Source organism: Esox lucius, chromosome 20, assembly GCF_011004845.1.
Source record: "Esox lucius isolate fEsoLuc1 chromosome 20, fEsoLuc1.pri, whole genome shotgun sequence".
Lineage (NCBI taxonomy): Eukaryota > Metazoa > Chordata > Actinopteri > Esociformes > Esocidae > Esox > Esox lucius.
Window position 1 is genome coordinate 3,743,921 of NC_047588.1, and position 14,667 is coordinate 3,758,587.

Below are 14,667 nucleotides of genomic sequence, written 5' to 3' on the forward strand. Positions count from 1 at the left end.
ATGGGGATGTTTGTCAGGCTTGAGGACAATATCTTTGCAATCCCTATTGAAAGGCAGAGCGAAAAGGCTAAATAGGTGCAGGGTCGAAAGCATTATTATTTTTTTTCACTTGCCCTATTGGGCCAGTTGGTCTGAAATCTACTGGCCCGGACACATCTTTACAGGCCCAAAATGAATGAGAAAGAATACAACTGTATTGTTTGTTTATGTACATATCAAAATCTGCAGAATGTTGATTTATACCACAGTTTTGCATGTTATGAGACATGAGCTGATACAAGCAATTGATGTGTACATAAATATGATGTACATGATTACTCTTCAAGCTATCAAAATTACTATAAATATCATTATTTTCATTAAAATACTTTCATTTGATGTGATAATAAAATAATGTAGTTAATGGTTACATAAATATGGCACAGGACACATTCAATCCAACAGGTGGGGTAATCCCAAGCAACTTGAGTCGCAAGCTGCTTGTGTGTCACTGCTAGTAAGCGCGTCTGCAGGCGTAGTTAACATGACACTGTCAACAAGCCATGTCCTTATGGTTTCTTTAACCGTATTCACAGCCTCTGTCATGGACGTAGAAACCGTATGGTTTCGCTCTCTTCATAACATGGTAGGCGGTCATAATTCGTTTTTCAATTGGCCCACGTGCCACCTCATTAATTCGGAGCAGGCTGACATTCATTGGTGTAGCCGCAAGGTTGTCAACAGCCTGTTTGGCGTCAATACACGCTACATTTGAACTCACGCCAACATTTGAACAGTCACCTTGCTAGGTAAGGAACACTACATGCATTGCATTGCAAGCTTCTCTCGTTGACTCGAATTCTAAGAGCTGCAAAAGTTGGTTGATTTATTACTGTAGCTAGCTAGAAAACGTCAGCTAACCGCTAGCAAACGTCAGCTGCCCGCTAGCTAACAAATCGTGACCAGTAATACAGTGCAGTGAAAATGAATAAACTATATAAAATGCATACAACGGGGAACGTAACTTCTAGAAAGTTTTTGCAATGGTTTTGATCGGTAGTAGTCGCTAATATAATTCGTTTTTGTGCATTAGTGTTGGCTGTCTGTTGGTACGTAACTAACACTTCTTGTCCCGATTTGAATGCTTTCTACCTGGTTAATATCATAGTATGGTCTTGAAACAATTACAATCAGGAAATAAAGTTATAAACACTGTTTGAGCTAAATGTGAGTAAATAATAGCGCGGTTTTACCAGCCATTGTTACGTTACTTGTAGCTAGGTAAGCTAATGGTGCGTTCTAAACATGACGTTCTAATCACACCGGTGTGATCGTACGCTCCAGGGACCACTCTAGATTGATCACACCAGTGTGATCGTACGCGCCAAAGGGTTAATCTGTAAACCTTGAGCCAGATTTAACTAAACTGGAACTAAATCATCAGTGGTTTGGGTCTCAGTGTGAACCTGCTCTCATCTGTGAAGAGAATGGGGCGTCAATGGCAGACCCGCCAATTCTGGTGTTCTCTGGCAAATGCCAATTAAGCTGCAGGTTGCACAGGTCCCATTAGTGGACATCAGGCCCTCATTCCACCATTATGGAGTCGGTTTCTGGCTGTTTGGTCAGAAACATGCACACCAGTAGCCAGCTGGAGGTCATTTGGTAGGGCTCTGACAGTGCTCCTCCTGTTTCTCCTCGCACAAAGGAGCAGATACCGGTTCTGCTGCTGGGTTGATGCCCTTCGACAGCCCTGTACTGGGAGACACAGCAAACCTTCTTGCAACTGGAGGAGCTGAACTACCTGTGCAACCTGATTGGGCTGCCGGTACCGCCTCAAGCTACCAGTAGCAATAAGGACACTAGAAAAACACAAAACGAGAGAATAATCATAATATAATAAATTGACCTTTGTTGCCAATGAAATTATATTTTACACCTTTAGTATATCAATTTTCATTCCAGATTGAAACAATACAAAATGAAAAAGTCCTTAGATACAAACCTTAGTGGGGGTCACTAATTATGAATAAAAACTAAGCATTAGCTGTATATAGTAGCTGTATGTACACACAATTACAATAGGAATCTTGGTTCTCAGGAACAATTCAGTTACATTTGCCTCTAAATCATGAACAATCCTCAAACAGCTGTTGTTCAGGATACGTGGCAGGTGACTCATCTATCAAGGAGGGAGGTCTACAGTCTAACCAAACTTATAGTAAATCATCCCTGGTCTACTTGACAAAATCCCCAGTTCACTGGACGTATACCTTCATCAACACCATGTCAGCAGCTCAAATAAAATACAAAACACTAAAAAATGTAATAAACAGCTGTTAAATTAGCCTTAGAGGCAAGCAACTACTGGTTCCCTATGTGCTCCTTCACAGTGTTGCAAATCTATAAAAACATAAGCTCTCACTCCCCCAAGCCCGAGTTTACATACAATAAAGGTAGAACGGAGAGGAGCCGAACATTCGCTTCGAATAAAAACGAGGGTTTGCGTTTCGGCCTCTCGACATGGTAGGAAATTGGGGACAGGCCAAGTAAACAGACAGAAACTTCTGGTCAGAGTGCTGGCCTGTCAATCATGAGGGCGAGGAGGATGCTATGCGAGTTCCACCCCCCATCTCCATGAGTTTTCCTAGCGACAGGATTACTTGTCTTTCTCGGTCTCTGTTCACTGCATTATATATCCCCATATCGCTCTTTTCTCAGTCTTTCTGCAGGACTTCGTCTGGCCGTGCCGAGCATATGGAAAATATTCTACCCACAGAATTTCTGCAGCTTACTGTACAAATGACTGAAGTGTTTCCCAGTTCTGCTGTTGCTATAAAGTCTCCTGCACAGGAGGAGTATGAAGCGAGAGGGACACGAGAGATGTTGAGAGAGGATGACAGCTCATTTTTGCAGTGAGACAAATCAGAGGTGTCTCCTCCTGCTCATCCATCTCTTTATTGGTCAAACTCAGCCATCCATGATTCAGCTGTCAGTAAAGCCTGACACAGGGATTGAGGGAACGACTGCTGTAAATGAACACAGCAGAGCCGCGAAGAGAAAATGTGCTTTCTATCAGGCAGAGGGGAAGAGAAAAGTACTAAAGCAGTGTAGCGGAGGCTACGTCTGGGATGCACGAAGCAGCCAAAAAGGCCCCATAAACATTTCATTGTCTCAAGGCAGAAGGAGAGATGGGGGTGTGACAGGCCTCCATGTCTCCCACTGCGTCTGCAGCACCCCAGTACTGCGGAAAGGATACATTTGAATAATGATTGGGAGGACTAAATGGCTACCAATGACAATTAGAAGATTAAAGATTGAGGGACAGACTGAAAACAGTGGATCCGTCTAACCCAGGGCCAAAGCCCCCAAGCTCCTTAGGACTTCGAGAGGGAGAGAAGGACTAGTTAAATAGTTATGCCCCTTTCATAGCCCTAACTATAGCCTGTCTGATCAGATAAATACCCAATCTTTAGACAATTTCCATTCTCTGCTTAAGCCCTTTGTCTTTGAATAGGTTTGCACTCCCCAATGCACCTCTCAGACAGACATGAACTAGCCAAGAAAAAGGCTGGATCTGATTTAACCGGGATACCTCCACAAATTACCAGTGTGCCACACCCACTCTTTTTTTACTTTAAACTATTGCTACAAAACTGTACATAACGAATGTTAAATCCTATTCTGAAACATAACGGCTTTTATGGATAAGTATGAACAATTCAGAATCTGATGTGATTGTATTGGGGACTATGCCACTTTCACTACAAACGTCACTTAAACCTCCACTCCTTAGCGCTTCGATCAAGTGGACAGTTAACTCTGATGATAGGTGACACTATTACTGCTAGTGACCGAGAGATGGTGAGAAAAATCCATATCCTTGCACCTCCTTTATGGAATAGGTCCAAATAGGTCTGGGTCAGATCTCACATTGAATGAGCATGGCTAAAACCTTACCACATTAGGCCATATCTAGTCTCACAAGGCCATACCTCCAAATGTCAACACACCTTCTTGGAGGTCTGGATACTATTGTTTCAAAAAAGGTTTGAATTGTGCAGGGGCCTAGCACAAGGATGTTTGTTCAATCAATCAAAAAATCTATCAAAATGTATTTATAAAGAGCTTTTTACAACAGCAGTTGTCACAAAGTGCTTTACAGAGACACCCGTCCTTAAACCCCAAGGAGCAAACAACAGTAGTGTTGAATTTCAGTGGCTAGGAAAAACTCCCTAAGAAGGTCGAATTTTAGGTAGAAACCTAGAGAGGACCCAGGCTCAGAGGGGTGACCAGTCCTCTTCTGGCTGTGCCGGGTGAAATATTAAGAGTCCAATTGGAATAATAAATAAATTTCTCTTGGCTAAATCCAGAGTATATTTGATTTTAAACTAGGTCAGAAGTATGACCAGGTGGACAAGGACAGGAACAGCAACGGTCCCCCCAAACCAGGTAGTCCGCAGGTGTGGACCAGGACCTCATCTCCTTCTAAAATTTAAAATTGGAGGAAACTGAGAAAAGTTAGTAGTACATCCCTCATGTCCCCCAGCACAATAATATAGCAGCGTAACACCTTGGAAACTGAGACGGGGGGGTCCGGTGACACTGTGGCCCTACCCGGGGGAGGCCCCGGACAGGGCCCAACAGGCAGGAAATCAATCCAACCACATTGCCAGGCATCAACCAAAGGGACACCCACCAACCGCAACCCCCCTGAATGAGGGCCGAGTATTGCTAGCAGCGTACAGCCCAACTGCACAAGTGCGCAATAGAGAGTCAACAACAAGCCAGTGACTCTTCCCCCGAAGGGCATTGGAGGGAGGGCATCCCAGTGGCGACGAGAGCCCACCTGGCAAGACAGCAAGGGTGGACAGTATCAAGCCTACTGGTCACCTTCACGCCCCCGGGCCAGGCTACACCTAATTATAAACCGTGCTGTAGAGATGAGTTTTTAGTAGACACTTGAAAGTTTGCACTGAGTTTGCATTTCTAACCTTAATTGGCAGATCATTCCACAGGAGTGGAACTCTCTGAGAAAAGGCCCTGCCGCCAACTGTTTGTTTAGAAATTCTAGGTACAATTAAAAGGCCTGCATCTTGTGATCTAAGGTTACGTGTAGGTATGTATGGCTGGATCATTTCAGCAAGGTAAGTAGGAGCAAGTCCATGTATTGATTTATAGGTTAAGAGTAAAACCTTAAAATCAGCCCTAACCCTAACAGGCAGCCAATGTAAGGATGCCAGGACAGGAGTAATGTGTTCAAATTTTTTTGTTCTAGTTAGGATTCTAGCAGCTGTGTGCAGCACTAATTGAAGTTTATTTATTAATTTGTCTGGATAACCAGAGAGAAGAGCATTGCAGTAATCTAATCTAGAAGTAACGAAAGCATGGATTAATTTTTCTGCATCAGTTTTTGATAGAAAGTTTCTAATTTTTGCGATGTTTCGAAGATGAAAATAAGCAACTCGAGACATATTTTATATGTTCTTCAAAGGAGAGGTCAGGGTCAAGGGTAACGCCAAGGTTTTTTACAGTTTTTTGGGATACGACCATGCAGCCGTCGAGGTTCAAAGTGAGATCTGCTAACAACGCTCTTTGTTTTTTGGGTCCTAAAAGGAGCGTTTCTGTTTTATTTGAGTTTAAGAGCAAGAAATTCTCTGTCATCCACTTCCTAATATCTGAAACGCATGCTTCCAAAATAGCTAATTTAGGGGCTTCTCCATGCTTCATTGAAATATATAACTGTGTGTCATCAGCATAACAGTGAAAGTTAATATTGTGATTTCGGATTACATCGCCCAGAGGGAGCATGTATAGTGAGAAAAGTAATGGGCCCAGAACCGAGCCTTGAGGAACTCCAAAGCATACCTTTGACTTGTCAGAGGATATGCCATCCACACTAACGAACTGATATCTTTCAGATAAATAAGATTTAAACCAGGCTAGAACATGTCCACGTAGCCCAATATTGGTTTCCAGTCTCTCTAAGAGAAGGGAGTGATCAATAGTGTCAAAAGCAGCACTAAGATCAAGAAGCAACAGGACGGATGCGGAACCTTTGTCTGAGGCCATTAGAAGGTCATTTGTTACCTTCACGAGTGCAGTCTCAGTACTATGATGGGATCTAAAACCAGACTGGAATATTTCATAAATATTTTTTGTCTTTAGGAAGGCATTCAGTTGTTGGGAAACACATTTTTCTAAGATTTTTGAGAGGAACGGGAGGTTCGATATTGGCCTATAATTGTTTAATATGTCGGGATCTAGATTAGATTTTTTTAGAAGAGGCTTAATTTCCGCAATTTTTTGTGAGTTTGGTACGCATCTGGAGGAAAGGGAGCAATTTATTATGTTCAGCATTGGCTGACCTAGCACAGGAAATAACTCCTTAAGTAATTTTGTAGGAATCGGGTCTAGCTGAGAGTTTGTGGGTTTAGAACTCATTACACATTTTTTAAATGTGTCGAGCGATACGGTATTAAAAAACTCAAGTGTCCCCATTGACACCTGATCAGGGAGGCTCCGGAAATTTTCCGGACAACCGAGATTTTTAGGACCGTAACTATTTAAGGATTCAGTTATTTGTTTTCTAATGGTGACGATCTTTTCATCAAAGTAGTTCATGTATTCATTACAACTAAAGTGAAGACCCACTTCACTTGCTAAGCTTTGCTTTTTTGTTAACTTTGCAACTGTATCAAAGAGAAATTTTGGATTGTTTTTGTTCGCCTCAATCAGGTTGGAGAAATAAGCTGATCGAGCAGACGTGAGTGATTTTCGGTATTGTACTGTACTGTCTATCCAGGCTAGTCTAAATACTTCCAACTTGGTGGAGCGCCACTTTCGCTCCAATTTTCTGGAGGCTTGCTTAAGTGCTCTAGTATTGTCGGTGTACCAAGGAGCAAGTTTCTTGTTGCGTATTTCTTTAGTTTTTAGTGGTGCAACTATGTCTAATGTATTTCGCAGTATTGAGTTTAGATCCTCGATTTGATCGTTTACAGATTTATTTACTCTGTCATTTATGAGCGAACTAGTAAGAATATCAAGGAATTTATTTGTAATCCGAGAATTTATAGTACGGCTTTTGAAACTCATTGTTTGGGGGGCAAGTGGATTTCTTGTTTTAACGGTAAATGTAATAAGACAGTGATCCGATAATCCAGGATTTTGGGGGTAAATTATTAGATCTACAATATCTATTTCTCGTGACAGGACTAAATCTAAGGTATGATTGTGGCAATGTGTTGGACCTGGGACATGTTGGATGAAACCCATTGAGTCGATTATGGCTTGAAAGGCTTTTTGAAGAGGATCATTGGGGTTTTCCATATGGATATTGAAATCGCCAAAAATTAGAATACTACCTGCCATGACTACAAGGTTAGACAAGAATTCTGGAAACTCATTGAGGAACAATGTGTATGGCCCGGGGGGCCTATAAATAGTAGCTATGTAAAATGATTTATCGGCCTGGTTAACTTTCATGAGTAAAACTTCAATTGTTGAAGGTGTGGTTAGTGTGGTCCAGTATTGTTTTTCTTTCTGATAGAAAATATATAGGACAGTTGTTTGTTCCATATGCTAGTAAATGGAAGACAAGCTGGTGGAAAATGAAAGTAATTCTGTTCTGAGTGTGCTGTATTTCCAAAATGTACTCAAATTTCAGCCAAAACCCCTCGGCTTAAAGAATGATCTGGAGAGGTTTTAGGATGTGTTGATACCATTGAAAATAATATTAGCATATTACATTGTCATACTAACAAGCGGCCCTCTGAAAACACTGACCCACAAAGCATTTTACCCCCACTCTGCTGGCTTTCTGTGTAGAAATGAATGTTCTTCCTGAAGCACCATTTGATATACACCTCAAACGATATTCTTAGTATTATCATCATTAACTTATTTTAGCCAAAATCACCCATCTGAGTGCGCAGATGAGTGCCCCAACAATGTGATATTTCCCTGCACTGCAGAAAAAGCCATTTGGGGGTTTTTGCCAAGAGGACAGACCTCTTTTGTTCTTTTACACTTCAGTGATTTACAGCTAGCATGGCTAATACACCTTCTTATGAAAGGAAATGAGTAGCCAACATGGGAAAATACTTAATTATCTTCTTTTTGACAGTGAACTAAGCTTTATCCCAAGTTTCCCTACAGTGAGTCTACAGCTTTTGACACACTGTAAAATGTTTGATACTGGTCAGAGAAAAGGCCAAGATGGCAATAAGAGATGACAGCACATGTCCCATGTGGAGGAACACTCAGATGGGGTTACGTTTGAAGACGTGTGTGGGATAAAGTTAAAGACGCTGGCTCCTTAAGGCAAATGAATCCAGTCGGAACTCTACCTCCAGATTTAAGGGTGCAACACAAGCGGAGGAGACGGCATAAAGACAATGTTGTTCTTCTACATTCATACCAAATATCACAAGCATGAACACTGTCCAAATACAGCTGTCCGGTACGATAACACACGTTAACTTCACATTTACCAATCCAGTACACACTCGTTTGTTAAACTTTTTTTCCTTCTAGCCCAGGTGTGTATCCACACCTGTTCTGTGTCACTGGGGGCTCACCTGTAGGGCCCACTCAGCTGGAAGGCCAAAGAGATTGAGGCCCAGACCTTAATAAAGGCCCCTTCTACCCCAGGGAGCAAGCATCTATCAGCAACAAGCATTACTTCCCAAATCCACAATCCGTCATTAAAAAAAGGAATAACAGTCTGCATTCCTCCTCCACCCATCAGTCTGACAGTCCAATATCCCCTGTCTATCTGCCCAAAAGGCTTGACCCAAGCTGGACCTTATACCATGACTTTGAACTGACTTTTTTATGCTTGGTAATGAAAAGCAAATTGACATTTAGATGTACTCAAGTAAATCATAACTAAATAAATTTACTCCAGTAAATCTTAGTAAGTAAATCTATTTGTTCATCTAATTAATGAGCTATCCAACCTTGAAAGGCCATATATTTCAAAAATGTCCACTAACACAGCAAGAAGAGGAATGGACAAAACCAGGGGGCTCACCTTTCACTAGATCTCCACCTAGGTTCTAGTGTTTCTAGAAAGGTTTTCATAGGCAGCTCTTTAACATATTATTGCTTGTTCTTTGATGTTTTAGTTGGAGTATCTACTGTAGGTGTGACGAGGGACGACCCTTTTAGGCAGGTAAATAGGCTCTGTGCACAAGCGTATGGACGAACTTCCGCTTTAGCCAGATGTCGGCATATCATTTTCCGGTTTACTTAAGGCGATCACCCGCGTTGCCCAAAATTTCAGTTTTTAGTAGATGTCTCCAAGACCTGCCTAAAATAAGCATTAGTGATGTCCATCGAATTGTTGATGCCTGGTCCCCTGCTCCAACAAGCAAGCGGAACAAGGGATTCAAACTCTACGTATTGAGTTATCTGCAGAAATACGAGGGTAAGTAGTTTACTGTGGTGTGCCGGCTGGCTATCGGCTAAGCTAATTAGCAACATGTTCCTTTTTAGTTTAGTATTAGGCAGGACAATAGAACGCATAAAAATTCACCCTAGCCTCAAAAACGGCAAAAGTACGCTGGCTGAGCTGGAACGCTAGCGCGTCCCATAGCAAATGAATTGAAACAAACCTTCGTTCAGCCTCTTCTAACCTGAATGAAGCTTAAAATTCCATAGCCTCAAAAGCACCAAAACAGGTCTCCTCTTTTATTTTACTACTGTAACCTAATTTCTCAACGAAACTGAAAAATAACAACTGGCATAGGAAGTAAACATCTGGTCCTATATGGTATTAATTGCGCTTAAACCTGAGTTACTTGGAAGTATAGTCTAGCGTTTGAAGTCATTGAATGGCGCAAGCCATATTTTATTAAAAAGAGGACATTCTCCTGATTAAAATGATACCCCACTTGTACCTTGAAACTTAAATGAGTCACATAAATTATATTTCTTTTTTTCTCTCCATACAACAGCATCACTCATCTTGTTGTTAGTTTAGGTGTTTACTAATGCAGATGAGTATTAGTAAGTAAACCGGAAACTGCAATGCAGACTTCTAGATAAAAGCAGAAGTTCCTCACTACGCTGGTGCACATAGTCTATTGGCGGTTTGAGAATCGGCCAATCAGGAGCGCCACTGCGCTCGGCCTTTCGCTGAGGAAGATTGTTTTAAGTTCAGTTTCAGGAAGTTTGGAAGAGGGAGCTGACATTGAAAGACTGTGCAGTTGATTTATAGATATTAGTATATAGTGTTACTGTAATTATATTTAAGTTCTTACAATTGTGTGCATGCAACTACCAGTAAGTAATACGGATATTGTTGTTCGTTTACCTTATAAAGTTACGCTTTGTTTATTGTGCTGTAATGAGGTCATAGCATGTTGCTGCTCGTTATTGTATAATGGCGGAGCCTTGCACTGCCCGCATGTTAATTGTTTAGACCGCAGTATATATATTAATGGAAGTGTTGCTTTGCAAGCCTTATATATCTACATTTGAAATATTTTATGTTGTTCTTGCACAATGTTTAACGTTGTTTCCATTAAGGAGGAATACTGTATCTTATAATTATGTTTATCTATTTAGAATGTTAGGTATTGTTGCAGTGAATTTGCAGCAATTAATCTTTGAACAGGCAGAGAGTGAACTACTGCATTTAAGTTATATAACAAAACTATAATTTAATCTCTTGATTGTGTGTTTGTTTATTATATACCTGCTAGGCATGTAATAGCTATTTGGCATTTATATAACCTTCATTTACTGATTTATATCTGTATCTCTGTTTTAGAACCACACACCAATACCCGCTGACGCATTTATTCTAATAAATCATCTAAAAGGAACATCTTGTCTGCATTCTGATCGATGCCCCCTTGATGGCCACAACCTTTTAAAGACCAGCTAAAATATACAGTCCTTCCCAGTCACCAAAACAGTAGGTACAGAAAGTCACCACCCCCTTACCTTTTGTTGACTTACAGCCTGAAATTAAAAGACAAAATCAGTTTTCCTCAGGATTCATTTTAATTCATAGAGGACGCCACTGCTTCGTACAAAAATGTGCAGTACTCCCTTCACAGAACAACGCAAACTGGTTCTAACCAGAATAGAAAGAGGAGTGGGAAGCCCCAGTGCACAACTGAGCAAAAGGAAAAATTCATTAGTGTCTAGTTTAGAACCAGACGCCTCACAGGTCCTCAACTGGCAATGTCATTAAATAGTACCTGCAAAACACCAGTCCACATCGTTGTACGACATCTTCAGTTTCTTGGCAATATCCTTAATTTCTCAGAACAAGAATAGACAGACAATAGATAGACAGAAAACCTAATACAGCTTTCCCACCAAAGAACACCATGCCTAAACGAGGTGGTGACTTTCTATAACCACTGTGTATGAGCAATGAGCAACTGATGTAAAAGCCTGGAATTCATCGGATTGACCAACGGCTGAGGTTTTGCAGAGTGCATATTTTTCTAAATAGGAATTGACACGAAAATTAAATCAAGCGTTAATAGGCACAGACAAGGTAACGAGTCAAAAATAACTTTTCAGCATCATTGATATCCAGTGGTCAGCCCCCTACCTCCACCCTCATTCATTCAAATCCAATGGACAAATCATTCATGGAATTAGGCTGTATATAAAACTTATTCGAGTCTGACCCCAAGGAATTGAACTGGCTATTTTAAACTTTTGTTGGGCCTTTATTCCTCTGTTCTGAAACACTGGAGAGCATCTTGACTGATTTGACATTCGTGTCCTTTTAGTTTGACCAGAGACAAAATTAGATGGGACACCTATAAACTGTTTGCTAGTAGCCATCTTAGTCAAGATATGGGCCTGAGATCTTTGTAGATTTTTTCAAAGTAAATTTTTAGCTGCTTCAGTACATAAAAAGGTTCCAAATGAGTACCCTGCCTGCCTTCAAACTTTCTCAGTTTCTCTCAAAAACTAAACACGAGTTTTATTAAAAAAGTCCAAGACTATAATCATTCATTCAATCTGCAACCCCATAATTATTCGTTTTCCGCCAATCTGGCTTTTTCTGGGAAAAAAAAATCTACCAATCCTTGGAGATCTGAAGCCACCCGGTTATTTAGAAGTCATGGCTTTCCCCTGCCAGTTGGAAAGGCCCCAGACCCTGGTCTCTGCTCTGGTCTCTGTGGTGCTGCCCAGGTCTTATGTTAAGCAAGGCCACGTGTTGTCCAGGGGTGACCAGGGACAACTGTGTCACTGAAGCCAAAATATTAGTCACTTAAGAGACAGCACTGGACTAGATTGACCAAAGGAAAGTATAGGCTTCACCATATACTGTAAATACTAAGTCATTCATCCATCCGCACAAACCAAGAAAAAACGAAAATACATGAATGAACATATAAACCTAATTTAGAAAATTATGGAATACCAAACAGCCTCATCCCCCAGTTATGACTTGAAGCCCAGTGATCCATTAAACCAATCGTATCCTGTTATGTCAAGGCCATTACTGAACGCTCTGGAGACAGGGGTTTTAAATGGCTAAACAGGTTACATCACTATAGGCTGCAGCCAGGGCCATCGCCAGAAATCTTGAGCCCCCAGAAAAAAATATACAGTGGGGAGAACAAGTATTTGATACACTGCCGATTTAGCAGGTTCTTACTTAAAGCATGTAGAGGTCTGTAATCTTTATCATAGGTACACTTCAACTGTGAGAGATGGAATCTAAAACAAAAATCCAGAAAATCACATTGTATGATTTTTAAAATAATTAATTAGCATTTTATTGCATGACAAGTGTTTTACCACCTACCAACCAGTAAGAATTCCTTCTCTCACAGACCTGTTAGTTTTTCTTTAAGAAGCCTGCCTGTTCTCCACTCATTACCTGTATTAACTGCACCTGTTTGAACTCGTTACCTGTATAAAAGACACCTGTCCACACTCAATCAAACAGACTCCAACCTTTCCACAATGGCCAAGACCAGAGAGATGTGTAAGGACATCAGAGATAAAATTGTAGACCTGCACAAGGCTGGGATGGGCTACAGGACAATAGGCAAGAAACTTGGTGAGAAGGCAACAACTGTTGGCGCAATTATTAGAAAATGGAAGAAGTTCAAGAAGACAGTCAATCTCCCTTGGTCTGGGACTCTCACCTCGTGTGGCATCAATGATCATGAGGAAGGTGAGGAATCAGCCCAGAACTACACAGCAGGACCTGGTCAATGACCTGAAGAGAGCTGGGACCACAGTCTCAAAGAAAACCATTAGTAATACACTGCGCCGTCATGGATTAAAATCCTGCTGAACACACAAGGTCCCCCTGCTCAAGCCAGCGCATGTCCAGGCCTGTCTGAAGTTTGCCAATGACCATCTGGATCATCCAGAGGAGGAATGGGAGAAGGTCATGTGGTCTGATGAGACAAAAATAGAGCTTTTTGGTCTAAACTCCACTCTCCGTGTTTGGAGGAAGAAGAAGGATGAGTACAACCCCAAGAACACCATCCCAACCGTGAAGCATGGAGGTGGAAACATCAGTCTTTGGGGATGCTTTTCTGCAAAGGGGACAGGACGACTGCACCGTATTGAGGGTAGGATGGATGGGGCCATGTATCGCGAGATCTTGGCCAACCACTTCCTTCCCTCAGTAAGAGCATTGAAGATGGGTCGTGGCTGGGTCACCCTAAGGAATGGGAGAAGGTCATGTGGTCTGATGAGACAAAAATAGAGCCTTTTGGTATAAACTTCACTCGCCGTGTTTGGAGGAAGAAGGATGAGTACAACCCCAAGAACACCATCCCAACCGTGGCCAAAATCCCTTCTGCAGTGTGTGCAAACCTGGTCAAGAACTACAGGAAACGTATGATCTCTGTAATTGCAAACAAAGGTTTCTGTACCAAAAATTAAGTTCTGCTTTTCTGATGTATCAATTTTCTGATGTCATGCAATAAAATGCAAATTAATTACTTAAAAATCATACAATGTGATTTTCTGGATTTTTGTTTTAGATTCCGTCACTCGCAGTTGAAGAGTACCTATTATAAATATTACAGACTTCTACATGCTTTGTAAGTGGGAAAACCTGCAAAATTGGCAGTGTATCAAATACTTGTTCTCCCCACTGTATGCCTGGGCCCCCTCACTTATAGGTGACATTGGAACTATTACGATCAGTGGGCTCTGCCAACCCATATTTCCCCATGTAAGCTATGGCCCTGGCTGCCACTGAGACTACCCAATAGGTTTTAGTTACATGCTAGCAAGGCAAAGAACAAGGGAAGCGGATAACTAGCTAGCTAGAACATCAGTTGCCCCTGTCTTTTGAGCACTGTTTTTCTGCAATTACAAAAAGTTTACTGTGAGGGAAACAGCTATTTAACTAGCTGCTTAAAAACTTCCCAGTTCATTGTCTTGCTAACCCAAGTTCCCATGTAGCTCAGTTGGTAGTGCATGGCTCTTGCAACACCAGGGTTGTGTTTCATTACCACTGGGCCAGAATGAAAATGTATGCACACAATGCTGTGTGCGTGAGATAAACGAGATAAGACCGTCTGCTAAATTGCTTAGATGTAGTTAAGACCCCATCCACTTTGGGTAGCCTCTTAATCGGTTAGCCACACAGGACATAGTGGTTTTGTGGGACTATGTGTATGTGTAAAAGACAGAATGTTTAAAAGACTGAAGAGAGAGCTCATCCTGTGGTGAGATTTATTT

At 41.4% G+C, this 14,667-nt stretch overlaps 1 protein-coding gene across 1 annotated transcript in view; it reads right to left on the bottom strand.

Moving 5' to 3' along the window:
• The window catches only part of me1 (malic enzyme 1, NADP(+)-dependent, cytosolic), a 137,089-nt gene that overhangs the window by 23,824 nt on the left and 98,598 nt on the right, over positions 1-14,667 (bottom strand). The gene's annotated exons all lie outside the window — the stretch shown is intronic.